Raw genomic sequence first — 21,115 nt, 5'->3', positions numbered from 1 at the left:
CCCGACCCGGCCGGGAATCGAACTCGGGCCCGCGGCATGGCAGTCAGACACGCTGACCACTTTTATATTCAGCTGAGTGGCGGTCACGCCATCTATCAGTTTCTTTTTATGCATTTTATCCTCTTCATTACTTTTCACAGTCGTGTTGCAGCGGTCGCATTACAGATCATCGCAACAATATTACTGTTTGTCGACTGTCGCACTTTGTGACTCATATACGCAGATTTTGCCATCTCTACATGTGTTGCAAGATTTTTCCTACATATCTGTACAAAGGATCAAGCGAAACGTCTATAATGTCCTTAACGTGGAACGAAGTTTAAATGTTAAAACATCGTAACTTGGTGTCAGAGTTCAGCGAAACCCTTTGCATTTGACGAGTATCATAGCGTAAAGGTGTGGGCGAATAATGTTTTCGTAACATTTTGCCACATGACTGCTGGTGACGCAACTGCAAGGTGCCTTCTACAATTTTGACGTTCACACTGCAGCAGGGAAAGGTGCGACACTTGCTCACTGTAACATCATTGCACGACGCTCAGTGGTAGAGAAAAAAAAATCCCTCTACACAACAGGAGCTTGCAGATTTCAGACAGCATCGGCCACCTTTTTCATTACTATTCTACCTCTTCTTCCTCTGAACGTGTCTGTGCTAAGTTCTGTCACCCATGTGTGAAGCCAGTTGCTGTAGTAGATTTCTCTACTTGTTGTTGTCGTGGTCTTCAGTCTGAAGACTAGTTTGTTGCAGCGTTCCACGTTAGTCTGTCCTGTACAGGCCTCTTCATCTCTGCGTAACTACTGCAGCCTACATCCATCATAACCTGCTTACTATATCCAACCATTGGTCTCCATATACAATTTTTACCTTCCCATTTCCTGCGAGTGCCAAATTGACGATTCATTGTTATATCAGGCTGTGCCGTATCAATCGATCCCTGCTTTAGTCACTTTATGCCAGAAATTTCTTTTTTTTTTTTCCTTTTCAATTCAGTACCTCCTCGTGCGATCTACCCAACCGAATTTCAACATACAGCACTACATTTCTGTTCTTGTCTAAACAGCTTATCGTCCGCGTTTCACTTTTGTACAGGGCTACGATCCATACAATATCTTCAGAAACGACTTCGTAACAGTTAAATTGATATTCGATGTTAACAAATTTCTGTTTTTCAGACACGAGGTTTTTCTACTATTGCCAGTAGTCATATCCTCCCTATTCCGGCCATCGTCAACATTTTTCCCAAATGGCAAAAATCACCGATTACCTGTAGTGTTTCATTTCCTAATCTAATTCTAAAAGCATCACATTATTTAATTCGACTACATTCTATTACCTTTTATTACTTTTGTTGATGGTCATCTTATAATCTCTTTTCAAGATACTATTCGTTCTGCTCAACTCCTCTTTCAAGTCCTTTGCCAGCTCTGGCGGAATTGCAATATCATCAACAAACCTCAAAGTTTCTATTTCTTCTCCCTGAGCTTCAATTACTTTTCCAAATTTCTCATTGTTTTCCTTTACAGCTTGCTCTATGTACAGATTGAATAGGCTACAACCCTATCTCACTCCCGTCTCAACCATTGCTTCCATTTCATGTCCTTTCTATCTTATAATCGCCGTCTAGTTTTTGTACAAATTGCAGATACTACGTTTTATCCTCGTCAGAATTTGAAAGTTATTGGTCCAAACAACAGTACCAAACATTTTCACTAAAGCAAGGAATGCTGCATACTTAGGTTTGTCTTTCTTCAGCCTGTCTTCTGAGATATCTGCTAGGGACAGTATAGCCTCGCGTTTTCCTACATTTCTCCGGAATCCACAGTGATTTTACCCGAGGTCGGTCTCTGTCAGTTTTTCCGTTCTGTAAATATATTTTAACTAAAGTTCAGTCTTGGTCACAACACTTATGTCTCAATAACATAGGTGACCGGTTTCGGTTATATTTATATTTATTTTTGTATCAGTTGACTTCGTAGCAGCTGAGGAGAGCTCCGCCTATCATCCTCCAAGGAAGCCATGGGTCTGAAGATGGTTATATAAATATAACCGAAACCGGTCACCTGTGTTATTGAGACATAAGTGTTCAAAATGGTTCAAATGGCTCTGAGCACTATGGGACTTAACTGCTGTGGTCATCAGTCCCCTAGAACTTAGAACTACTTAAACCTAACTAACCTAAGGACATCACACACATCCATGCCCGAGGCAGGATTCGAGACATGAGTGTTGTGATCAAGACTGAACTTTAGTTAAAATATAATAATCTATTGATCACTGTATTCCAAAAATGCTTACCAAAATTGTACTTCTGTAAATAGATAGTGGCATTAATTTGGAACCAGCTTATATCAACATCCCACCTCTTTGAATCTTAACGCGGCAGGACCTTGTTTCCGCTTTGCGGAAAAATACATCTCGTACCCATTCATGGATAAAAATGACAATTCACATTGTCTTTTCGTTGCAGTCTTGATGATATATCAGCTGTCACTTGGATCGTAGCGTCTTTTCTTATTTGTGCGATGACGCCGTCCAATGCCAGACGCGTGGTTGGGTCATCATTACGTCTCTCTCTCTCTCTCTCTCTCTCTCTCTCTCTCTCTCTCTCTGTCCGTTCTCTCTCTCTCTCTCTCTCTCTCTCTTTCTCTGTGTGTGTGTGTGTGTGTGTGTGTGTGTGTGTGTGCGTGCGTGCGCGCGTGCATGCACATGTGTGTGTCTATCTCGAACGTGACTTGCCGCTTCGCCTTTTGCCTTTTCCACGACTCGTTGCAGCAGAATTGGGCGCGGTCTCGTATGTATGTAAACATTGCAGCTACAGGCCATTGACGTCAGCCGCAGCACAGCTTCTTCTCAATGGAGGGAAAACCATCCTCGAAATTTATTTGAGTTGTTAGTGCGTCAGAGCGCCATTCGTAGGCACCGTGAAATCACTACGCGACGTGACACACGCAGTGACGAAGCGGAATGACAGGCTGGTCGTGGCTTTTACCCCGCGATAAACGCCGGGAAGTTGTGTCCTGCCGACAAGGAAACCACTGTGCTCGCACTTATCGGACGGATCAAAGTGTGTCACCTTTAGTAACATGAGAATGACATCTCTGTTCTGGGGTATCGTATTCGCGATTCATATTCGCTTTTTCTTATCTAATCCAACTTCTGGTACTCTGGAATTACATCTCTAGAAACTCAGATTGTACCATTTCCTGCTTCGGTGAAAACTACGATTGTTGTATCTGAAATAATGCGTAAGTGACCGTAATTTCTTGATTAACGAATGTAGAACTTGTGAACTACACACGTACTGGCAGTAACTCTCCCTCTATACAACATGAAACGAGCTCCTAGTCTCCGCCTTGGAGGCCCAAGGCATCCCGACCGGCCGCCGTGTCTTCCTATGCGTCATGCAGACGCGACCTGGAGGGGCTTTTGGTCAGTACATCGCCCTCCCGGCCGTTTTGTCGACTTTCCAGACTGTGGAGCCGCAACTTCTCGTTCAAGTTTCTCCTCAAATGGAATCACGAGGCCAAGTGCATCCCGCATTTTCTTTCGTTCTATATCTCTACCTGTTTCTACATCATATTTCGTCAGCCGCTGATTTGAGGATTTCGCATTATACCTCTGGAAACAACATCGACGAAAACTTCATTCAGTTTTTTATCACAGAGGATGCCAGTCCTCTGACCTTCACAGGCAGACTATACAGCATTTATACCACTAAAAGCTAGTCAGTTGCATCGTCGTTTACCATGTATCTAGCACCGTCTTGAAAAAGTATGTGCACTGTCGCATCTAGGCAACGGCCTTACCGCAGTGGATACACCGGTTCCCGTGAGATCACCGAAGTTAAGCGCTGCCGGGCGTGGTCGGCACTTGGATGGGTGACCATCCAGGCCACCATGCGCTGTTGCCATTTTTCGGGATGCACTCAGCCTCGTGATGCCAATTGAGGAGCTACTCGACCGGCTTCGGTCAAGACTACTATCTTACGACCGGGAGAGCGGTGTGCTGACCCCACGCCCCTCGTATCCGCATCCTCCACCGAGGATGACACGGCGGTCGGATGGTCCCGGTAGGCCACTCGTGGCCTGACGAAGGAGTGTACTGTCGCATCTACTTGTCTGTTCCCCAAAGACGTACGGACGCTCATCATGTTTGATTCCATGGAATTTGGACTAATGCTTGTCGCTATAATTACGTTAAGACTACATGATTACTTACAAGGCACTGATGATAGCTGCACTGTCAGTTGATATCTAGATCTGCAATGCAATAAAGACAGATGATATTTCGACCGATGCTGACCTCCTTTCTTTTCTGGAATACATTCGTGTCGCCCGTTATAGATTAAAATCACCTTGACTTAATCATCTCGACGGCCGCACATGTTTCATGGTATTCGTTCCAATGCAGTGTCTCCCACTATACTTTTGCTTTTAACACTGGTCTTCCCGTCTGGGAACGTCCTTAGCCGCCTATTGTAAGGTGTCGTCTCTGCGCAAATTCTGTAGCTACTGCACAGCTAACAGCTTGCGCTCCTCCTGCGCCAGATAACATGTTGTTACCACTTTTAATCCATTACTTTGCTGCAAGGGAAGAAACATATCGTGATACAATAATTCAAAATAAAAGTGATTCGACGCTCCCTTCATTGATCTCTGTAATCTCATATTCGCTTCGTTCAGCTTTTGTTTGTCAGGTAGGTTGCGACTTCTCTTAAACCTGTGATGAAATCTTCTTCGTTTACGTAGAAGTTTTCTAACAAGGCTTTTAAACCATGGTGGGTTTTCCCCGTCTCTTAACACCTTGTTCGGAATGTAAGGTGTATTGGTCACCGAGGCTTTTGAAATTCTTTACATTTGTGATCTGCGTCGTCGTTCTGAGCACTCAGTATTTGATATTGACTACTCAGATATTCAGAAATTTGTACCCTTTCACCTTTGCGAAGCAAAAATATTTTCGCATCTTTCTTAAAAGTATTTATGACACCTGAAGTCATTGATCCTATAACATTGTTACTGTAACTGATACTCTCCTGTGCTTTAAATAATACGAAAATTTCAGGTCTGTTGCTAAGAGGTCTAAAACTTGACCTTCACGAATTAGTTCTCTATCTGCTGTAAGTATTTTTCGGGTAAGACATTCAGACTAACGTCACACGAATCCTTGTCTCTGGCATCAGTTTGCAATGACGTGGTCGATACTGTTACCGGATGCCCGTAGCGGTGCCCGTCGATTACGATTTTGCGGCCACTTTTAAACTTTTCTACCCACGCGTAAAACCTCGCACTGCTGTGTTGTTTGTTCATCAGATATAATATTTCTGACGGTTGGATACTTTCCAGAAGTAAAAAAGGATCACAGCACGCTGTTCTTTCTCGTCGAGCGAGTCCGACAACAAATACGATAGCGTAAAAGTTAGTCGAGCTAATGACAAGCACTCTTCTCAAGGTTACCAAACACCACTGAACAGAAGTTACAGTTCCCTTCAGGAGGCGTTGCCCTAACTATACATGTTTTATTGAATTACTGAATGACCACATATTCTGGTAGCAACTGCCACACCAACAAATTAAATTAACCGCGACGAACTTACGCAGCAACATAATACATACCGTATTGACCGCTGCAGTTACCCCGTTAGTTCTGTTACTGCTTAGACAACTTAATTTGACATATGTGCTTCATTGCATTGTCACTGACATATTTCGTGCTGTTTGTAAACATGCACACGTGTCATTAGCCGCTAAGGCATACTGGGTGGTGGCCCGCAGTGTTTGCGTCCTCGACAGAGACAGGCACGCTCCGTTACTGTAGAACGCAGTTACAAGCTTCTGTAACGATTGCTAAGCTGCTACGAGAAAACAGGCAGGATTGACATTTTTCTCTGCTGCTCACGACATTTCGTTAGCAGTATATCTCATTCGGTTTATATGGCAATGTCTTGATCTTCGTCAGCTGTGTTCATAGAACTATTTTGTAACGGGTCGATTGTGGTAATTGAAACCCCTATGCATCCTATCTGTCACTGCGGTGTGTTGAGTATATTCGTGAAAGCATGCCCAACAGCACTCACCACACATGATTTATCGTGGTACACCCATTTTTACTTCAGTGTAAATAGGAAGACTACCTCAACTTTCCAAAGCTTAATAAAAGTAAAAAAAATCGAAATACTGTCTTCCTGTCTTCATTCAGGGTAATACAGCAGCTTGGTTAAAATAAATTTCTTGCAAAGTATGTTTTAGATACACAAGAGAAGGTACAATTGTCAGGGATAGTGACGAGCCGTCCTATGAAATCAACATTAAAGCCTCTACCAAAACTGGCAGTCTGGCAACTTGCCATGAGGTCGTTGGAAGAAGGTATGGGCACTGTTATTAGCTTCGTGCTTCAAGGAGTTATTATACTGGCACAGTATGTTCCTGAAATTTATTATCGTCCGCTAAGCTATAACTTAAAAACTATAGAAGTGCAGAACGGTGGCTGCATTGACGTTAGCTGATATCCGGCAAAAGAATCTTCAATAAGACAATTTCCACAAAACGAAAAAGAGAAACAAGACTGTAAACTGCTATTGGTGACTCATGATTCCAAATTAGATTGCACGGAAGCGCATCATTAATGTTCAGAATATTACGCTTAATAGTTCCACATTCCAAGATAATTTTGACCCGATGAAGCTTACACATACGTTCAGAGCTAGTAAACCCGTGAGTTAAAAAGTCTAAAGTAGCTTCATTCAAATCAAATGTCAGTTCCAGGAAAAATGTTAAGATCTTAATAGTGTGTATCTAAAAATAATTCGTTCTACATGACAGACTACAATGATCACGTTTACATGCGACGCAACTTGCGGAGACAAAAATCGGTTTTCATAAACCGTTTCTCACTGTCGTGTTTACATGTCAGGTCTGAATTGATTTCGCTGGTCCGAACAGGTATCGATTTTCAGAGCGCCATTTGTTTTACTCGAATGGTGTCCGTAAATCAGCTGCTCCGATTTCGTCGCCACGATTAATTGAAGTTATACCAGTACTGACTAACATTTTTTATAGATAGAGTGTAATGTTTCTATTTATGTCTCAGTGAACTCTGAAAGTGAGGAGGGGAAACAGCTCATGAAAAGATGTTTGAAAATCTTATTCTCGCCAATTAATGAGTGCGAAACATTTTTGGCAAAAGTAAGAAGTGATTTTTGGAGGAACGTTACTCCATTCCAAGGCTTTGCAGATTTCAAATTGCAAGAAAACTTGCTAATGAGGTAAAGAGACATTCTGAATCCTGTGCACAGAATTAACAAATATTTTTTCACAAGTCGTTGACTGTGTTCGAGAGTCCTTGCCACTAAAAGCGAGAATGGGATGGAAATTTGCAAATTATCTAACTAAGCAGGAAATAGAGTTCTTGGCAAGCAGTTAGATTTGAAACTTTATGGCAGGTTAAAACTTTGTGCCGTATGGGACCTTTATGTCTTTTCATCTAATAAGCGTAAAATTTGCTTCTCCAATGCAGATAAAGGAAATGAGTGATTTCCTGCAACCTGACAATCCAGTGACGACTCAAATCCTATAAAGTGTTAACATGGCGTGAACACCGCTGGTATAAGCTGAAATCCGGCTGTCAGAACAGCATTTCCAGAATCTGTAATGAAGTGCTTACATGATCAGCCTGAAACGGAATTCAGAAATCGATGTACGGAAAACCAGGTTTGGGACTCCATGTCAACGTAGACTCTCGTGCAAATTCCATGTCCACGAACGCCCACGAGATGGTGGTATCTTGTGTGTCTTGCATCGGGATATTTACCATTTTTATAGTCACACTTTACGAAATTATGTTACTTTTCACTCCTTACAACAAGTGTGGCGAACTGACGCAACTTCCTCTTCCTTGCACTCAAGACAATGTCATTTCGGGTCTTCGAGGTCTTGGCGGAGAGAATACTTTGCATCCTCAGTAGCCGCGTCGCTAATACACACCTTTGCGGTGACACTCGTTCGAATCCTGGGGATTATAGAAATTTTAATCGCCAGTATTTGTTGGCAAGAGGAGAAAGGTGGTGGCGTAAATTTCTTGATCATCAGATGTCGTGTCAATGTCTTCGATTAAATTCCAAAACTATGTGACTCCGTTGATAGTGATCCATCTGTCGGATTGAGACGTTAAACATAGCGATCCCATTGGTGTTTTATTTTTATTTTTTTTCCTTTCACAAAGGAGGCACATCACTATATACACATCCGTCGCAGGCACCCACGTTCAGTAGATACATTTAAGACTCAACTCTCAGACACTGCGTGGAAAACGGCTATTAAGTGCGGAGGAAGACAACCGTTTCCGGTTGGATGCTTGAACAATCCTTTGGAGTCTCTCAGCCAACGACGATCTCGTTGATCCAATACTAGCGGCTTCTCTTCTTACTATCTTCTCTGGTGTTGATCTGAAACATACGAAAATACTGTCCTGCAGGCTACTCTTGTATATACACTACTTCCAACGTAAATCTGAGAACTGTACGGTCTAGCTACACCACTAAGAAATTTCTTTCACAAATTTTACCGGCACAAGCTGCATTAAATCCAAATACAGCATAATGACACTCTGATGTGTAGATAAAAGCGGTACCAAGAATACAATTGCTACAAAATAGGCTATTCTAGTAGATGTTATTTTATTTTCACGTAGAGAGTTTTGTACCGAAAAAGAAACGTGTTTCACTGTCGCGGTGTTCAGAAAAAAATGGTATTCTGCAATAAATTTTAGTACCGTTCTTATGGGACGCTACTGCTTCACATTGTTTGCCCGATAATTAAGATAATTAATATTCATGAAGTTTCCGGTATCAGTAATCTATCAAATACATATAATTAAGATACTAATCAGTCTTGATCGCAAGGATTAAAAACTAAAAAACTACACGTCATATGGTAACCGCTTTAGATTTTATCAAAAATCACTTTCAGACCATACCTCATGACATGGTGTGCAGAGACGACGGCAGAGTAGTTACCAGTGGCCCCCTCCGACACTTAACCGATGCTCCGTCGATGTTTCTGCTCAACACATGATGAGGCATGGTCTGAAGATGATTTTAATATCCTAGCGATCAAGGCTGATTTGCATTTTAACTACTTATCAGATCGCTGTTAAAATCCAACAAACGTAAATCTGTCTTATAATAATCTTTCGCATGCTGTTGCGTATGATTGTGTTTGCATTCTCAAGTACACATAAATTAATGACTTATCACTATTAGCGGAATCCTACGTCTGATAGTAAATGCAGTAAGTGTATCACAGATACCTGTACCCCATTCCGTTGCGCTCGATGAACGTTATACATTGATCCCTCGCTGGTCACTGCACTTTTTTATCTACAAGTACTAAATTTAATCATAAATTACCTAATTATCTATTTTAAAAACAGAATAGGTCCTACATTTTTCGTGGGTTGAATTAGCCCGTCACAATATAGAAATTCTGTATCTATGCTCTGAAAGCCACTTTACCTCGTGTGGCCGGGGACACTGCTGGCACCACTGTCGTTATCTCCTTTCCCGTTCATGTTACGAATGGTTCATGAGAAGAAAGACAATGTTCATGGGAAGAAAGACAATCGGATAAATTTATGTATTGAACTAGAACGTATCTGCTTTTTCTGCTGTCAGTTCGCAAGATGTAAATGAGGTGATGTAATGTGACCTGACTTTTCTTGAAACGCACGTTCTTCTTGTTTATCTCGTTTCCAGTAGCGTTCTTAATATTATCACAGCTCAACTAGTACTGGTTGCTTGCCTAGATAAAAATCGTGTTATATGTCCGTTATTGCTTACTAGGCTTAAGGTTGCAGGCCGAGTGTTCTGCAAGTCTATGGTGAATTGTTGCGCAGTGGGCGTAATCTAGTCTCGCTCTGTACCCATATTTTAATTGCAGCAAAAAACGCCTGATGAGATTCATTAGTCTCTGGTTCCTACCATCTTACGACAAACTGGTTACTTTTATCCAGACGTTAGAGGTTTACAGCCTTAAAGTAATATTTAATCCCTTTTCCGAGTGAGCTGTTTTGTATATCAGTCGTTACTTTTAAATCCATATTTTGTGTACTTGAACGTAGTAATGTAATCATTCGTGCGCCGTAGTTTTTGCTAAAGTTACATACGGGATATCAAATTATATTTCAGCTATAGCAAAGAAATACAGAGTGTTTGACGTACAACACTACCGCTGAGTCTTGCGTGCGCGGGAACCGTTCGTTGGACTGTGGCAAATGGCGTATCAGTTTAGCCTTGGAAAGAAGTGCGAGAAAATCGTTACAATAAATGTGCATTGGGTATCTTCCAATTTATTAACATTTCAGCATATCATCTGGTAAATCCCTACATTTTTGTAGGGCAATTTGATGTGATAGGACGGGACGCACTCGCGCTTCTGTAATTGCTTATATGCAGAGAACTGACGTCTACCAGTGAAGTGCTTACCTTTTTATAGTGTTAACCTGACCTGTTCTTCCACAGCTTTGAACTGTGTGTGAATACTGTTGCTGACTATACTGAATAGTCACTTGAAAGCGTGCTCATTGTGTGCGTGTACCTTTCCCTAAAGGCCACACTCAACTGCGAACGATGATGAAGCCTTTCAAGTCACATCGAGAGCGGGGGTCTATTACACATCTCTGGGGACACCATTCCGATAATAATCGTTGCCTGATACTGCATACTGTATTTCTCACCGACAATATGACATGCTTATGTGGGTAGTTTCAGATAAAGTTTACATTACGCTTCATTTACCTTTAATCTAGTTGGACACACGCACACGCGCGCACACACACACCTATTCAGTTGTTAACTATTCAAAAATTCTAGTAGAAGTAGTTTTCAACCGGAAATTATTTTAATTCAGTTTTAAAAATGTTGCCACATTTCTGTATATAAGTAATTAATGCGATAGGCTAAATACAAGGCCTGAAGGAAAAGAAAAACTTCATACCTCACGTTTGTGTACTTTTCAAGTGTACTCTGTTGACAGTGAGTCGTATTTCAGTCCACGTCCATTTGCATCCACACTTTCCACCATTCACGCGGAACATTTGTGCATGCGTTGTACTTTGATGCTACACTGGAGACCCTCCTCCATGCCTCCCCCCTCCCCCAATTCCTGTTCTCAATTCGGGCAGACTGCAAGAACACGTTTGCACTAAACAGTTCGTTCACCTTTAGTGCTTCTATCGAGCATTTAGAAACTTGCAATACTATAGGATAACTATAGGACACACCTTACAACCCAAAAACAGTCAGACACCAAATACCCGACGACAAATAGTTTCTGAGTTACATGAGCAGTCTTTTTTCTTTTTCCCTGGATTCGTAAACGTCCACTTTAAGCAACATTTCACTTCCCATACAAGTGCTAGTGAAACAGATCTTCTGAATGAAGCGTAGGCCATGATCCGGGTGGTTTGTAGCGAGTTTGAGCATGCCGTAAATAATTAAGACAGGCGTATTGAGAAACGTAGAAATTAAGGGAATTTCCCTTGCTGATGGTTCCTGTACAGCCCATCTCAGACTTGAACTGGATGGGCTTAAGCGAGTACAGATGCAATCAAGCTTAGTTTCCAGGCATCATTATCCAGAGTTGGAATATCGTGCAAGTTTAATATAACTGTGGCCGCACTGTACTCAATTCGCAATAGAGAAATAGCGTATCGCTCGAAACCCTTCAACTGTAACACCATAAACACCGAATGATGAACAAAAGTTGGAAATCATAGCGCTAGTGTGTTCGGAATGCCTTCTGGTTTCCTTGGACAAGATGATTTTGATCAGTTAGGTCATTACGTTTTAACTGTTCCAGAATTATTCTACAAACGAAGATGAACGATAAAGGGTCATACTCTTGTGAACTCATTCTGCTGCCCTTCCCCATCTTTGACACAATCCGAGCTCGTACTCCGTCTCTAATGCCCTCGATGTTGACGGGATGTTAAACCCAGTCATCCTTCCTTCTTCCTTCTTAAAGCTGAGGACAACAGGTACATCAAGGACCAACTGTAGCTAATCGAAGAGTGAAGATAAAGAATTCATCAACGTTGGTTCTTTTTGCAGGAGATCACGTTGTTGGTGCTTGCAGTTTACCTTGGTTTGCCGCTAGCGTGTCTGTGGTGACACTTCGCATTGCTAATATTGTGAAACGTAAACCTGCTCGCTGACTAATCACTTTGGTCGTGAAGCCCTTTCAGGATCTGTAACGGGACCAGACGTCTCCCCCTCTGTTCAAACATCGGACGGGCTCGCTAAATAGCTTCTCTCACTGTGCCTTTCGCAACCTTAGGCCCCACACTCATACAGCCTCGTATACACAGACACTACTGGAAATGAGTTTTACGCATAAAGGACTTTCGGTTGACAAACAGATCACTTAGTTTATTGGCAGTCACCGCATACGAGATGTTAAATAGTAACGGCTATCGTATTTGTTGTCGGACATTACATATTGTCGTCCAGTCCTGATTGTTTACTTGCGTTGAAATATAAACGGGCTCGCTCCGATGGAGCGATCTTGCAAGTTTGCTGGACTGACAAGGGTACTGCGTCTTCTCGCTATCACCGATTTAAACCAGATTTTTGGTATACGAGTATGCAGGGCTTGGGAAGAAATGGAAGTAACATACGTGGGAGATCCAGGCGGCCAAGCGTTTAGAAAAAACAGCAGTTTTGGCTTGGGTTTGGCGAGTTATGTGCCATTTGTATCAGCGTAGTTCCTAGGCAGTGCTGGTTAACCGGAAAGAGTACAGAATGGTAATGCGAGGGTTGCAGGTTCGCGTACCTATCTGAAATTTTTTATTTTTTTTTACTTTCAATTTTTACTTTACTTACACTGCAAATAAAACGAAATAAAGCACAATATACAATGACGGGAAAAAATCGCAGTGCCAAAAAATACTTAATGCAGAGTAATGAAATTTCGGTAGTACATTTGTCTAGGTAACATATTTAAGTGATTAGCACTGCAAAATCACAAGTCAATGTAAGCGCGACATTGCAAATATGAAATGCTGGTGGTGTGATAACTGATGTAACGGCCAAAATATTGGAATGATGCAAACGTGCATGCATTGTGTTGTACAGGTGTCGGATGTCAGTTTGTGAGCTGGAGCTGTCTTGCACTTGGTCAGTCAATACAGGGATGGTGAATGCTGTTTGTAGATGACGCTGGAGTTGTTGTCTGATTATGCCCCATATGTGGTCGAGTGGAGATAGATCTGGTGATCGAACAGGCCAAGGCAACATGTCGGCGCTGTGTAGAGGATGTTGGATTACAACAGCGGTATGTAGGCGAGCGTTATCCTGTTGGAAAATGCCCCTGGGAAGCTGTTCACGAATGGCAGTAAAACAGGTCGAATCACCAGACTGACTGCAAATTTACAGTGAGGTGGTGAGGGATAACCACGAGATTGCTTCTGCTATCATACGAAATCGCACCCCAGACCAAAACCCCTGATGCAGCGTGCAGTGTGTCTAGCGCGCAGGCAAGTTGGTAGCGTGTGCTCAACTGGTCTCCTTCTAAGCAACACACGTCCGTCACTGGCACCGAGGCAGAACCAGCTTTCATCAGAAAACACAATAGACCTCCACCCTACCCTTCACTGAGCTCTCGTTTGACACCACAGAAGTCGTAAATGGCTGAGATTTGGGTCAGTGGAACGCACGCTACAGGGCGTCTGCCTCGGAGCTGTCCGGGAAGTAACCGATTTGTAATGGTTGTGTCACTGTGGTGTCAACTGCTGCTCAAATTGCTGCTGCAGCTGCAGTACGATGCGCCAGAGCCATGGGGAGTGGCTACATACCTACCAAGCCTTTCTGTAATCTTGCAGAAGGAACATCCAGCTTCACGTAGCCCTATTACATGATATTCTTCAAGATGAGTGAGGTGTTGTCAATGGTGTCTTTGTTGCCTTAAAGGCAGTCTTGACTCACAGCAACTCACCACGTCAAGTCTCTAAGGTAACTAACGCTCACATCGTGTTCTTAAAGATGATTTGCATCCTCAGAGTGGCGCTACTTACATCATGTTTCAGATGCAGAAACACGCCTACCAGCTTTCGTTTATGTCACACAACTTCCCTTGTTGTTGCAATTTTTTCCATCAGTGTATTTTAGGTATTAATATTTTACGAAAAGGCATGTAGAGAAAGGCAAAGAAAATTTGGCATTTCCTATAAATTTCCGGGAAGTGATTGCAAGGTGCGCTCGAGAAATTCCTATATAAAATTAGATACAGTTGATGATTTACACGTGATGGGGTAACAGACACAAACCTGATTTACATTCATAAACGGTTCTCACTCATCGCACAGTTTGACAGCAAACTGCCCGTAACACATTATTTTGTCAAATACTGGCTAGGTTAGCTGGTAATGACAGTGGAATGTATTTCGATGCAGTCTTCACAGAATGCTCTTTCCTTTTCTCTCTTGACAAGATAAGAGCTTTTTTGAAGCTATTTCATCAAATTCTTTACCTGACGTAAACATAAGGAAAAAAATTTTCACATAGGCATTCGACCCCACGACCATTTGATTACTGTTCTGTACTCCTTGCGCTTCGCCAACGACTGCCTGGAAACTAGGCTAATATAAATTACTCATGCCTCTCCCAACTCGTGCCAGAAATACTTTTTTTGAATGCATGACCGTTTAAAGTTCCGGTCAAGCCCTGCATATACTATAAATTTGAACGAAATCGGTGATGACGAGTAGGAGCGGTCGCGTTGTGAAATGATCATTCAAATGAATGTCAAGTTAGTACTAGAAAACGACAAGAAATTTTCTTTTTGTCCGCTGCTCAGCGATATCGCGATATTTGTCATCTATGACTGTCAACTGTCAATTCGCCCATGAATGGTAATGAAGACTCTTCTCTTGTATACGTGCTGTTTGGTGTTACGGTATTCTTAGTAACCGTCAAAGCATTTGTCATTCAGTTATAACCACGTTTACTTTTCAAACAAGACTGACTGACTCAACGCAGGGATGGAACTCTGTTTTTAGGCCACAGAAAAGGCGTCGTTAACTGTATTATTTCCGAGATTTGAAATAAGTTCGCAGGGATATAACGCTATTTTTAGGCCTTATAAAGAGAATCGCTAATCGCATTATTTGCAAGATTTGAAGTAAGTTCTTCCTAATCTCAGTGTGGAGGGCACAGCGGCTGTAACAGAAGGATTAAGACGTTTCCTTCCAAAATGTTGCGTACTGAATACACAGGAGGAGTTACAACAGGTAAAAGATTAATCAGTGCTAAGGTTTTCACTAGAATTGCATATTGACCCGCTTGCCAGTACTGAATCATCGTTTAATGTTTGAATACACGACTCATAGTATAAACTGTTGGCTATTTGCAATAATATTCTTAGTTTCTCTCCAAAAATTCACCCTGGCAGCTACATGACGTTCGTACAAAACGGGGCAAATAAAAGTGGCCCTCACGGGTGGATACCACTGGACGTGAATGTAAGCATAACTACACCCCGTCAGTCACCTCCAACAGGATGGAGCAAGTGCCCATGCAGCCGGCTGAAAATTGGAGCTCAGTTACATAATCTTCAGACCTGACAGAGTTGTTAGCAGAGGTCAGCCTGGACGCTGCCCTAGGTGGCCATCCAAGTCACTTGATCTGTCGGTGTGCGATTAATTTGCGTGGGGAATCCTCAAATCCAAGCCGTATCGCATCCGTCCTAGTCTTCAAGAACTGCAGCGGCACATTTCGGATGAGACTTCAGCAATTCCAGCAATCCAGCTTCGATCCGCCTTCAGCAACTTGCTGACCAAGGTCCGGAAGTGCCAAGAGATGAGTGGTGGTCACTTTCAACATGTGCTGTAGTTATCTTAGTACTGTTTTTCCTTTCCTCTACTGTGTTTCTTTGCATCCTGGACCTCTTTTCTCCGGGCCACATTTATTTGCCCCACCTCGTGCGTAGCCACGAGACTATTACGGCACCTTCGAAGCGGAAAGGAAACGCACTGGCAAAGCAAAATTTGTCCTCTTACAATTAGTGACCATTTACACGTTCATTTTAACGCATGTGGTTCCACCGAGTTGCGCAGGCCGCCTGAACTTGCTACCCCCACTCTGCTGCTACATGATGCACAGAACTGAAGGCAAAGCTATATCCATACTTGCTACCGTATATCCAAAGTTCTTGTCCAGGTTCGGCACACAGCTTTAATCTGCCAGGAAGTTTCATATTGCTGTACACTCCGCTGCAGAGTAAAACTTTATTCTGTTACTCAGACTATATTTATCTGGTATTTGAGTATGAGAACACGTAGCGACTTTCAATAAGCTTTACACATAATTTCAAACCTGTTCGAAACTTTTTCTCACCAGAACAAAATAATGAAAAGAAAAAAGCTTTATCACTTAACTATATTTTCGACGGTTGCGCAGTAAAAACTTAAGCATAAGGCATCACGTTTTTTTTATTACTTCTTTACTACTAACTCTGTTTCCAACACATTTTGCAAACAGCATCCACATATACCGGTGAACATAGTGCAATATTATAGCAGTGTACGAGAAAGTGTTCGGGAGGTATACCGTTCTGATTCTTTAAAGGATTGCTGGTGGAGGGGTTTACTGTTTTGGGAAGAACGGGCTATCCGGATTTCACCCAGTCCCTTCTCTCTTATCATCCTCATCGAGCCAGTGGCGTCATTACCATCACACGAACTCGCCGCAGCCACCTATACGTCACCAAAGGAGGAGAATAATTTAACATCTGGTTGACGACGAGGTTATTAGAGAAATAGTTCGCTTTGGGAAGGGGGAGGGAGGAAATGACTTGTTCAAAGGAACTATTCTGGCTTTCGTCTTAAGGGGCTCCGGAAAGGCTCAAAATCATGAAAAGTTCAATTTTTACTTTTTTGCGTTTTCTGAATCTGCAGACTATTACTTATTAATAGATATATAATTTATTCAATTCCTAAGACTACAACTATTTTTAAATTTTTTTTGAAATGTGTTCTACATGGACGTGACCCACTGTGGCGCTGTTAAACTACTGTCAAATGGTGTTATTATTAACGTCCGTGTTCATCAGGTACATTTTAGTGATGTGAGACAAAGTATGTGTTGTGGCTAACCAGTGATGGTTCAATATATATCGCTGGTGTGATTGTCGATTGTTTCATGTTTATTTACTCTGTCGTTATCTCGAAAATATTCGTAATTAATTCTGTTTCTTGAGTCTCTGTTGTGTTGAAGTATAATAATGAGTAAAAGTAAAGTTATTAGAAATCCTCTGAAGGCTTTTAAGAAAAGGAGAAATGTTGGAAAGCCAAAGGTATGTGTTATTACTGTAAACAATAAAGACGATAACCAAGTGAGTGAACCTAACCTCTCAAGTACACCTGCCCATAGCAGTCAAAGTGGGAAAGAAAATACTTCATAGAAGAAGCTTGGTTCAATGAGTGAAAACTATGAATGTTTTATGGGCGAATCGGATGTGAATGAAATATTTGATATGTCGGTTCTCAAAGGAATTTTTTCAAACTGTGTAAGATGTATTCATTGTAGTGAAGTTGGTGTGGAACTCTCCATAATAAAGCACGTAGGACTTGCTAGTGAAATACAACTGAAATGTGATAAGTGTTCATACATGACCACCTTTTGGAACAGTGTTGCAGTAACTGCAACTGAAGAAAATGGTAGCAAAATCTACGAACACAACAACGAGCGATGCTTGCTTTAGACAAGGAACGCCTTCGGGCTGCAGACAGGGCTGTAAAGAGTCTAGAAATACAAGCAAGAGTAAACAGGAGGAGGAACAAGAGGAAGCTGGAGGAGGAGTTTGCAGAGGATGAAGATAATCCATCCTATGGACCTGGAATGCACTAAAAAGTTAATCCAATCTTTGTCGCTCGATTCCCAAAACTTTTATTTTCTCATACTAATTACATGTTTTCTAAGGATCTTCCAAACATATTTGTTTCAAACTTTCAGTAAATGTTACACAGTACCTTCTGCATAATTTAACACAGCCTTATTCCAAAAAACTGTATATTTTTGAATATATAAATAAAAAATTGCAAAAAATGTTGTGAATTTTCATTACAATTGAAAAAAAAATCATCTATAATAATTGAACTAAAATTTTGTAAAATCCCTGTGTTAAGTTGTAGCCCATATTCCAATAAATAATCTGTAAAAAGTTCAACTTCCTACCTCGAATACTTTGTAAGGAAAGATGTAATTTATAAGCGTTATTTTAACATTGCAAGTATAGGGCGTTCCGGAGCCCCTTAAGAGCCGTAGAGAAACAGTGGAAAACCGAAATTTTGATGGCTGGACGAGGGTTTAATAGATGTCCTCCAAACTGCTATTTTTGCAACACCTCCCTTGGCGACACGTTACACTGATATACTTGATACGTCGGACACACAGGCTGCCGACAGGGCAGCTTGCAACGCGTCACGCAAGAAATGAAGGGAGATTATGTTTTAAAGGCAATCGATGACGAGGTCAATAAAGAAGACGCGCAAGTTCGGTTGGAGGAAAGGATAGCGGATAAAATAGGCCCTGTCATTTTCGGAGGAATCAACCCAGTATTTGTCTAATGCCATTTCAGGACTTTGTAGAGATTCCACGTGTGGATGACCGAAAGGTCATTTGAACTGCCATCGTCCCGAATGCGATTCCGGTATGATAACGCCTGCGCCACCTTGCTCGGAAGCTGGAGTACCACAGAGAGCCATCTTTTCTCCATTACTGTATAGTATATACACTGTCGATATACCTCGCTCAACTCGCTTGAAGGAAGGCTTAGAATTGTACACAAATGACACTGTATATCAGTCTCTCGAAACTAGACAGCACGCAGAACATCAGTAAGCTATAAAAGTGATTCAGTCTGTCGCCCGTAAAACTTAAAGCCCAATAAAGTTATCTTAAAACACAAAAAAATTATAACAAAAATCAGACACCAAAAGACGTAAAATTAAAATTATGAGACAAGAAATAGTACCAAAAACGAAAACTAATTATCTCAGACGGATTATGGATACTACATTATCATGGAATCCTCACGAAGACAACATCATAACAAAGTCAAGTTGATGACTAGGACTCATAAAACTAATTAGAAGGCGCGTAAACGTCACTTCAAACATTAATTCGTATGTACAAGGCCTTCATTAGACTACTTTTCGATTACGCAATGCCTGTCTAATTGGCTAACCAATACCAAACAAAAAGATTATTTAGCACAGAAAGAAGAGTTCTAAGAACAGTAAAAACCTAAGAACAGTAAAAATATCATGCACGCAATGCCAAACAACGCAACAGACGAAATAGCCAGTATAAATTCATCAAAACATCGGCTCATCAAATTTGTTAATAAAATTGGTCTCAACGGGCTAAGGACCAATAAACTGACGACTCTCGCGGTAAAATAAAATGTGTGGGGGCGAGAGATGATTGTGATTTGGATTTGATTTTGAACTGAATTGAAATTATTTTTGAGATTTTATTTATACTTTTGAGTGTATGCTTTTAGTAACTGGCTGATTAATAAAGATTAAGATGAGAAAGGCAACTTTTTTTTCACGTTAAGGTTACTTTAATATGAGCCAGTCCAGAAACACATTGCATTTAGACTGAAAACTGAAATAATATTTGTGTACTTGCCTCGGCTAATATTTTTAACAAGCATGAGTTCTTTGTTATAGTTTGCAACTGCCCACACACGACTAAAGAATTGTTCTTACCGCCTTTAACAAAAAATTGAAGTTCGAGTCGTGGCCCTGGACTGGGTGAGTAACTGAAAATAAAAATCTTGAAAACCATGTTTTCTTCCGCTGCGTCAGGCGGCTGTGGAAAAAATATTTTTTATGTTTTGAGCGGGCGGTCTCTTTGCTTCCGCTACATTCGTGAGTTAAAAATGCCACGTAATGGCGTCTGTTGCTGCAGCGGCGGCTGCAACTGTTGAGCTAAAAATTACTCAGAATACTGATTTTAAAAGGAAACGGATGTGATACAGGGCACACCTTCTACAAATGAGGGTGAACAATAACTTTAATCCATTATATTTTTGAATTAATATCACAAATGAGCTTACATTCGTCAGCAATTAACAAACATGTCCGACCTCTACCACATCAGACAAGAGGGGAAAAAAATAGATAGTAGAAGAACAACTGAACGCTGTTCTTCTTCACATTAAATTTTGCATAATTAGTAACTTTGCACTCAAATATTAAAATTAACATTTTACATAATAATAATACAAATGAGAAAAATTTATGCCGCGTGTGCGGCCAGTATCGCACTCAATATAATATTTCGGATCGAGATAAAAGCTCTCGTCCATATTAAATCTTTTTAATATTTGCGTTTAATTTTTTCAGTGTTTTCACTGGGGACGGCACGCGACGGAAGTATTTTTTTTTTCAATTTCAGTGCAATCATCCGCCACATACAGAGCGTCACATAAAAGGGTTGTACAAAAATACTGAAACACTGCGAGAGATGCATGTTTGAACCTAAATGCAGATCCTAGCCAAGCCAGCATGTGGCGCTGTTGCATTTGACCACGAACGAAAATGTCCTCAATACGTTACAAGTGTCAGTCTAGTCAGAAAAGCGTTTCGTGTAGTTGTCAGTGCGGACTTATACCGCATGCAGAGAAAGCGGAAAAACACCATCCGCTAAGTAACAACGTGGACGAAAGTGTATGTTTAGTGATCGTGACAGACGTTCATGGAAGACGATTGTGACGAAAAATAAGAGAACCACAGCCGCAAAAGCCACTGCACAATTGAATGTTGAACTCGAAAACGCCCCAACATAAAGGGAGCCTCATGAACAGGGAATTGCAGGGCCAGCTGGAATTCCAAATATCAGTGATGCAGATGTCCATAGCCGGGGAACGTTGTGCCGAAGCCATAAAGCCTACACAGTGGAGCAATGGAAGAATATCATGTGGTCGGATGAGTCTTGTTTCACACTGTTTCCAACATGCCGAGATTCCGTCTGGCGCACGCCGTGCCAGGGCTACGATGCAGACTGCTTGCTGCCAGGTGTGAAACATGGTGAGTTGGCAGCCATATCGTGGTATT

The 21,115-nt window shown here is 41.5% G+C and overlaps 1 pseudogene; it reads left to right on the top strand.

Moving 5' to 3' along the window:
- The first annotated feature begins 3,793 nt into the window (after window positions 1-3,793).
- LOC124796634 lies at window positions 3,794-3,911 on the top strand (annotated as a pseudogene).
- The last annotated feature ends 17,204 nt before the right edge of the window (window positions 3,912-21,115 follow it).

This window comes from Schistocerca piceifrons, chromosome 4, assembly GCF_021461385.2.
Source record: "Schistocerca piceifrons isolate TAMUIC-IGC-003096 chromosome 4, iqSchPice1.1, whole genome shotgun sequence".
In the NCBI taxonomy this organism is placed as follows: Eukaryota; Metazoa; Arthropoda; class Insecta; order Orthoptera; family Acrididae; genus Schistocerca; species Schistocerca piceifrons.
The sequence above is the reverse complement of the archived record's forward strand: the minus strand, read 5'-3'. Positions and strand labels throughout refer to the sequence as shown.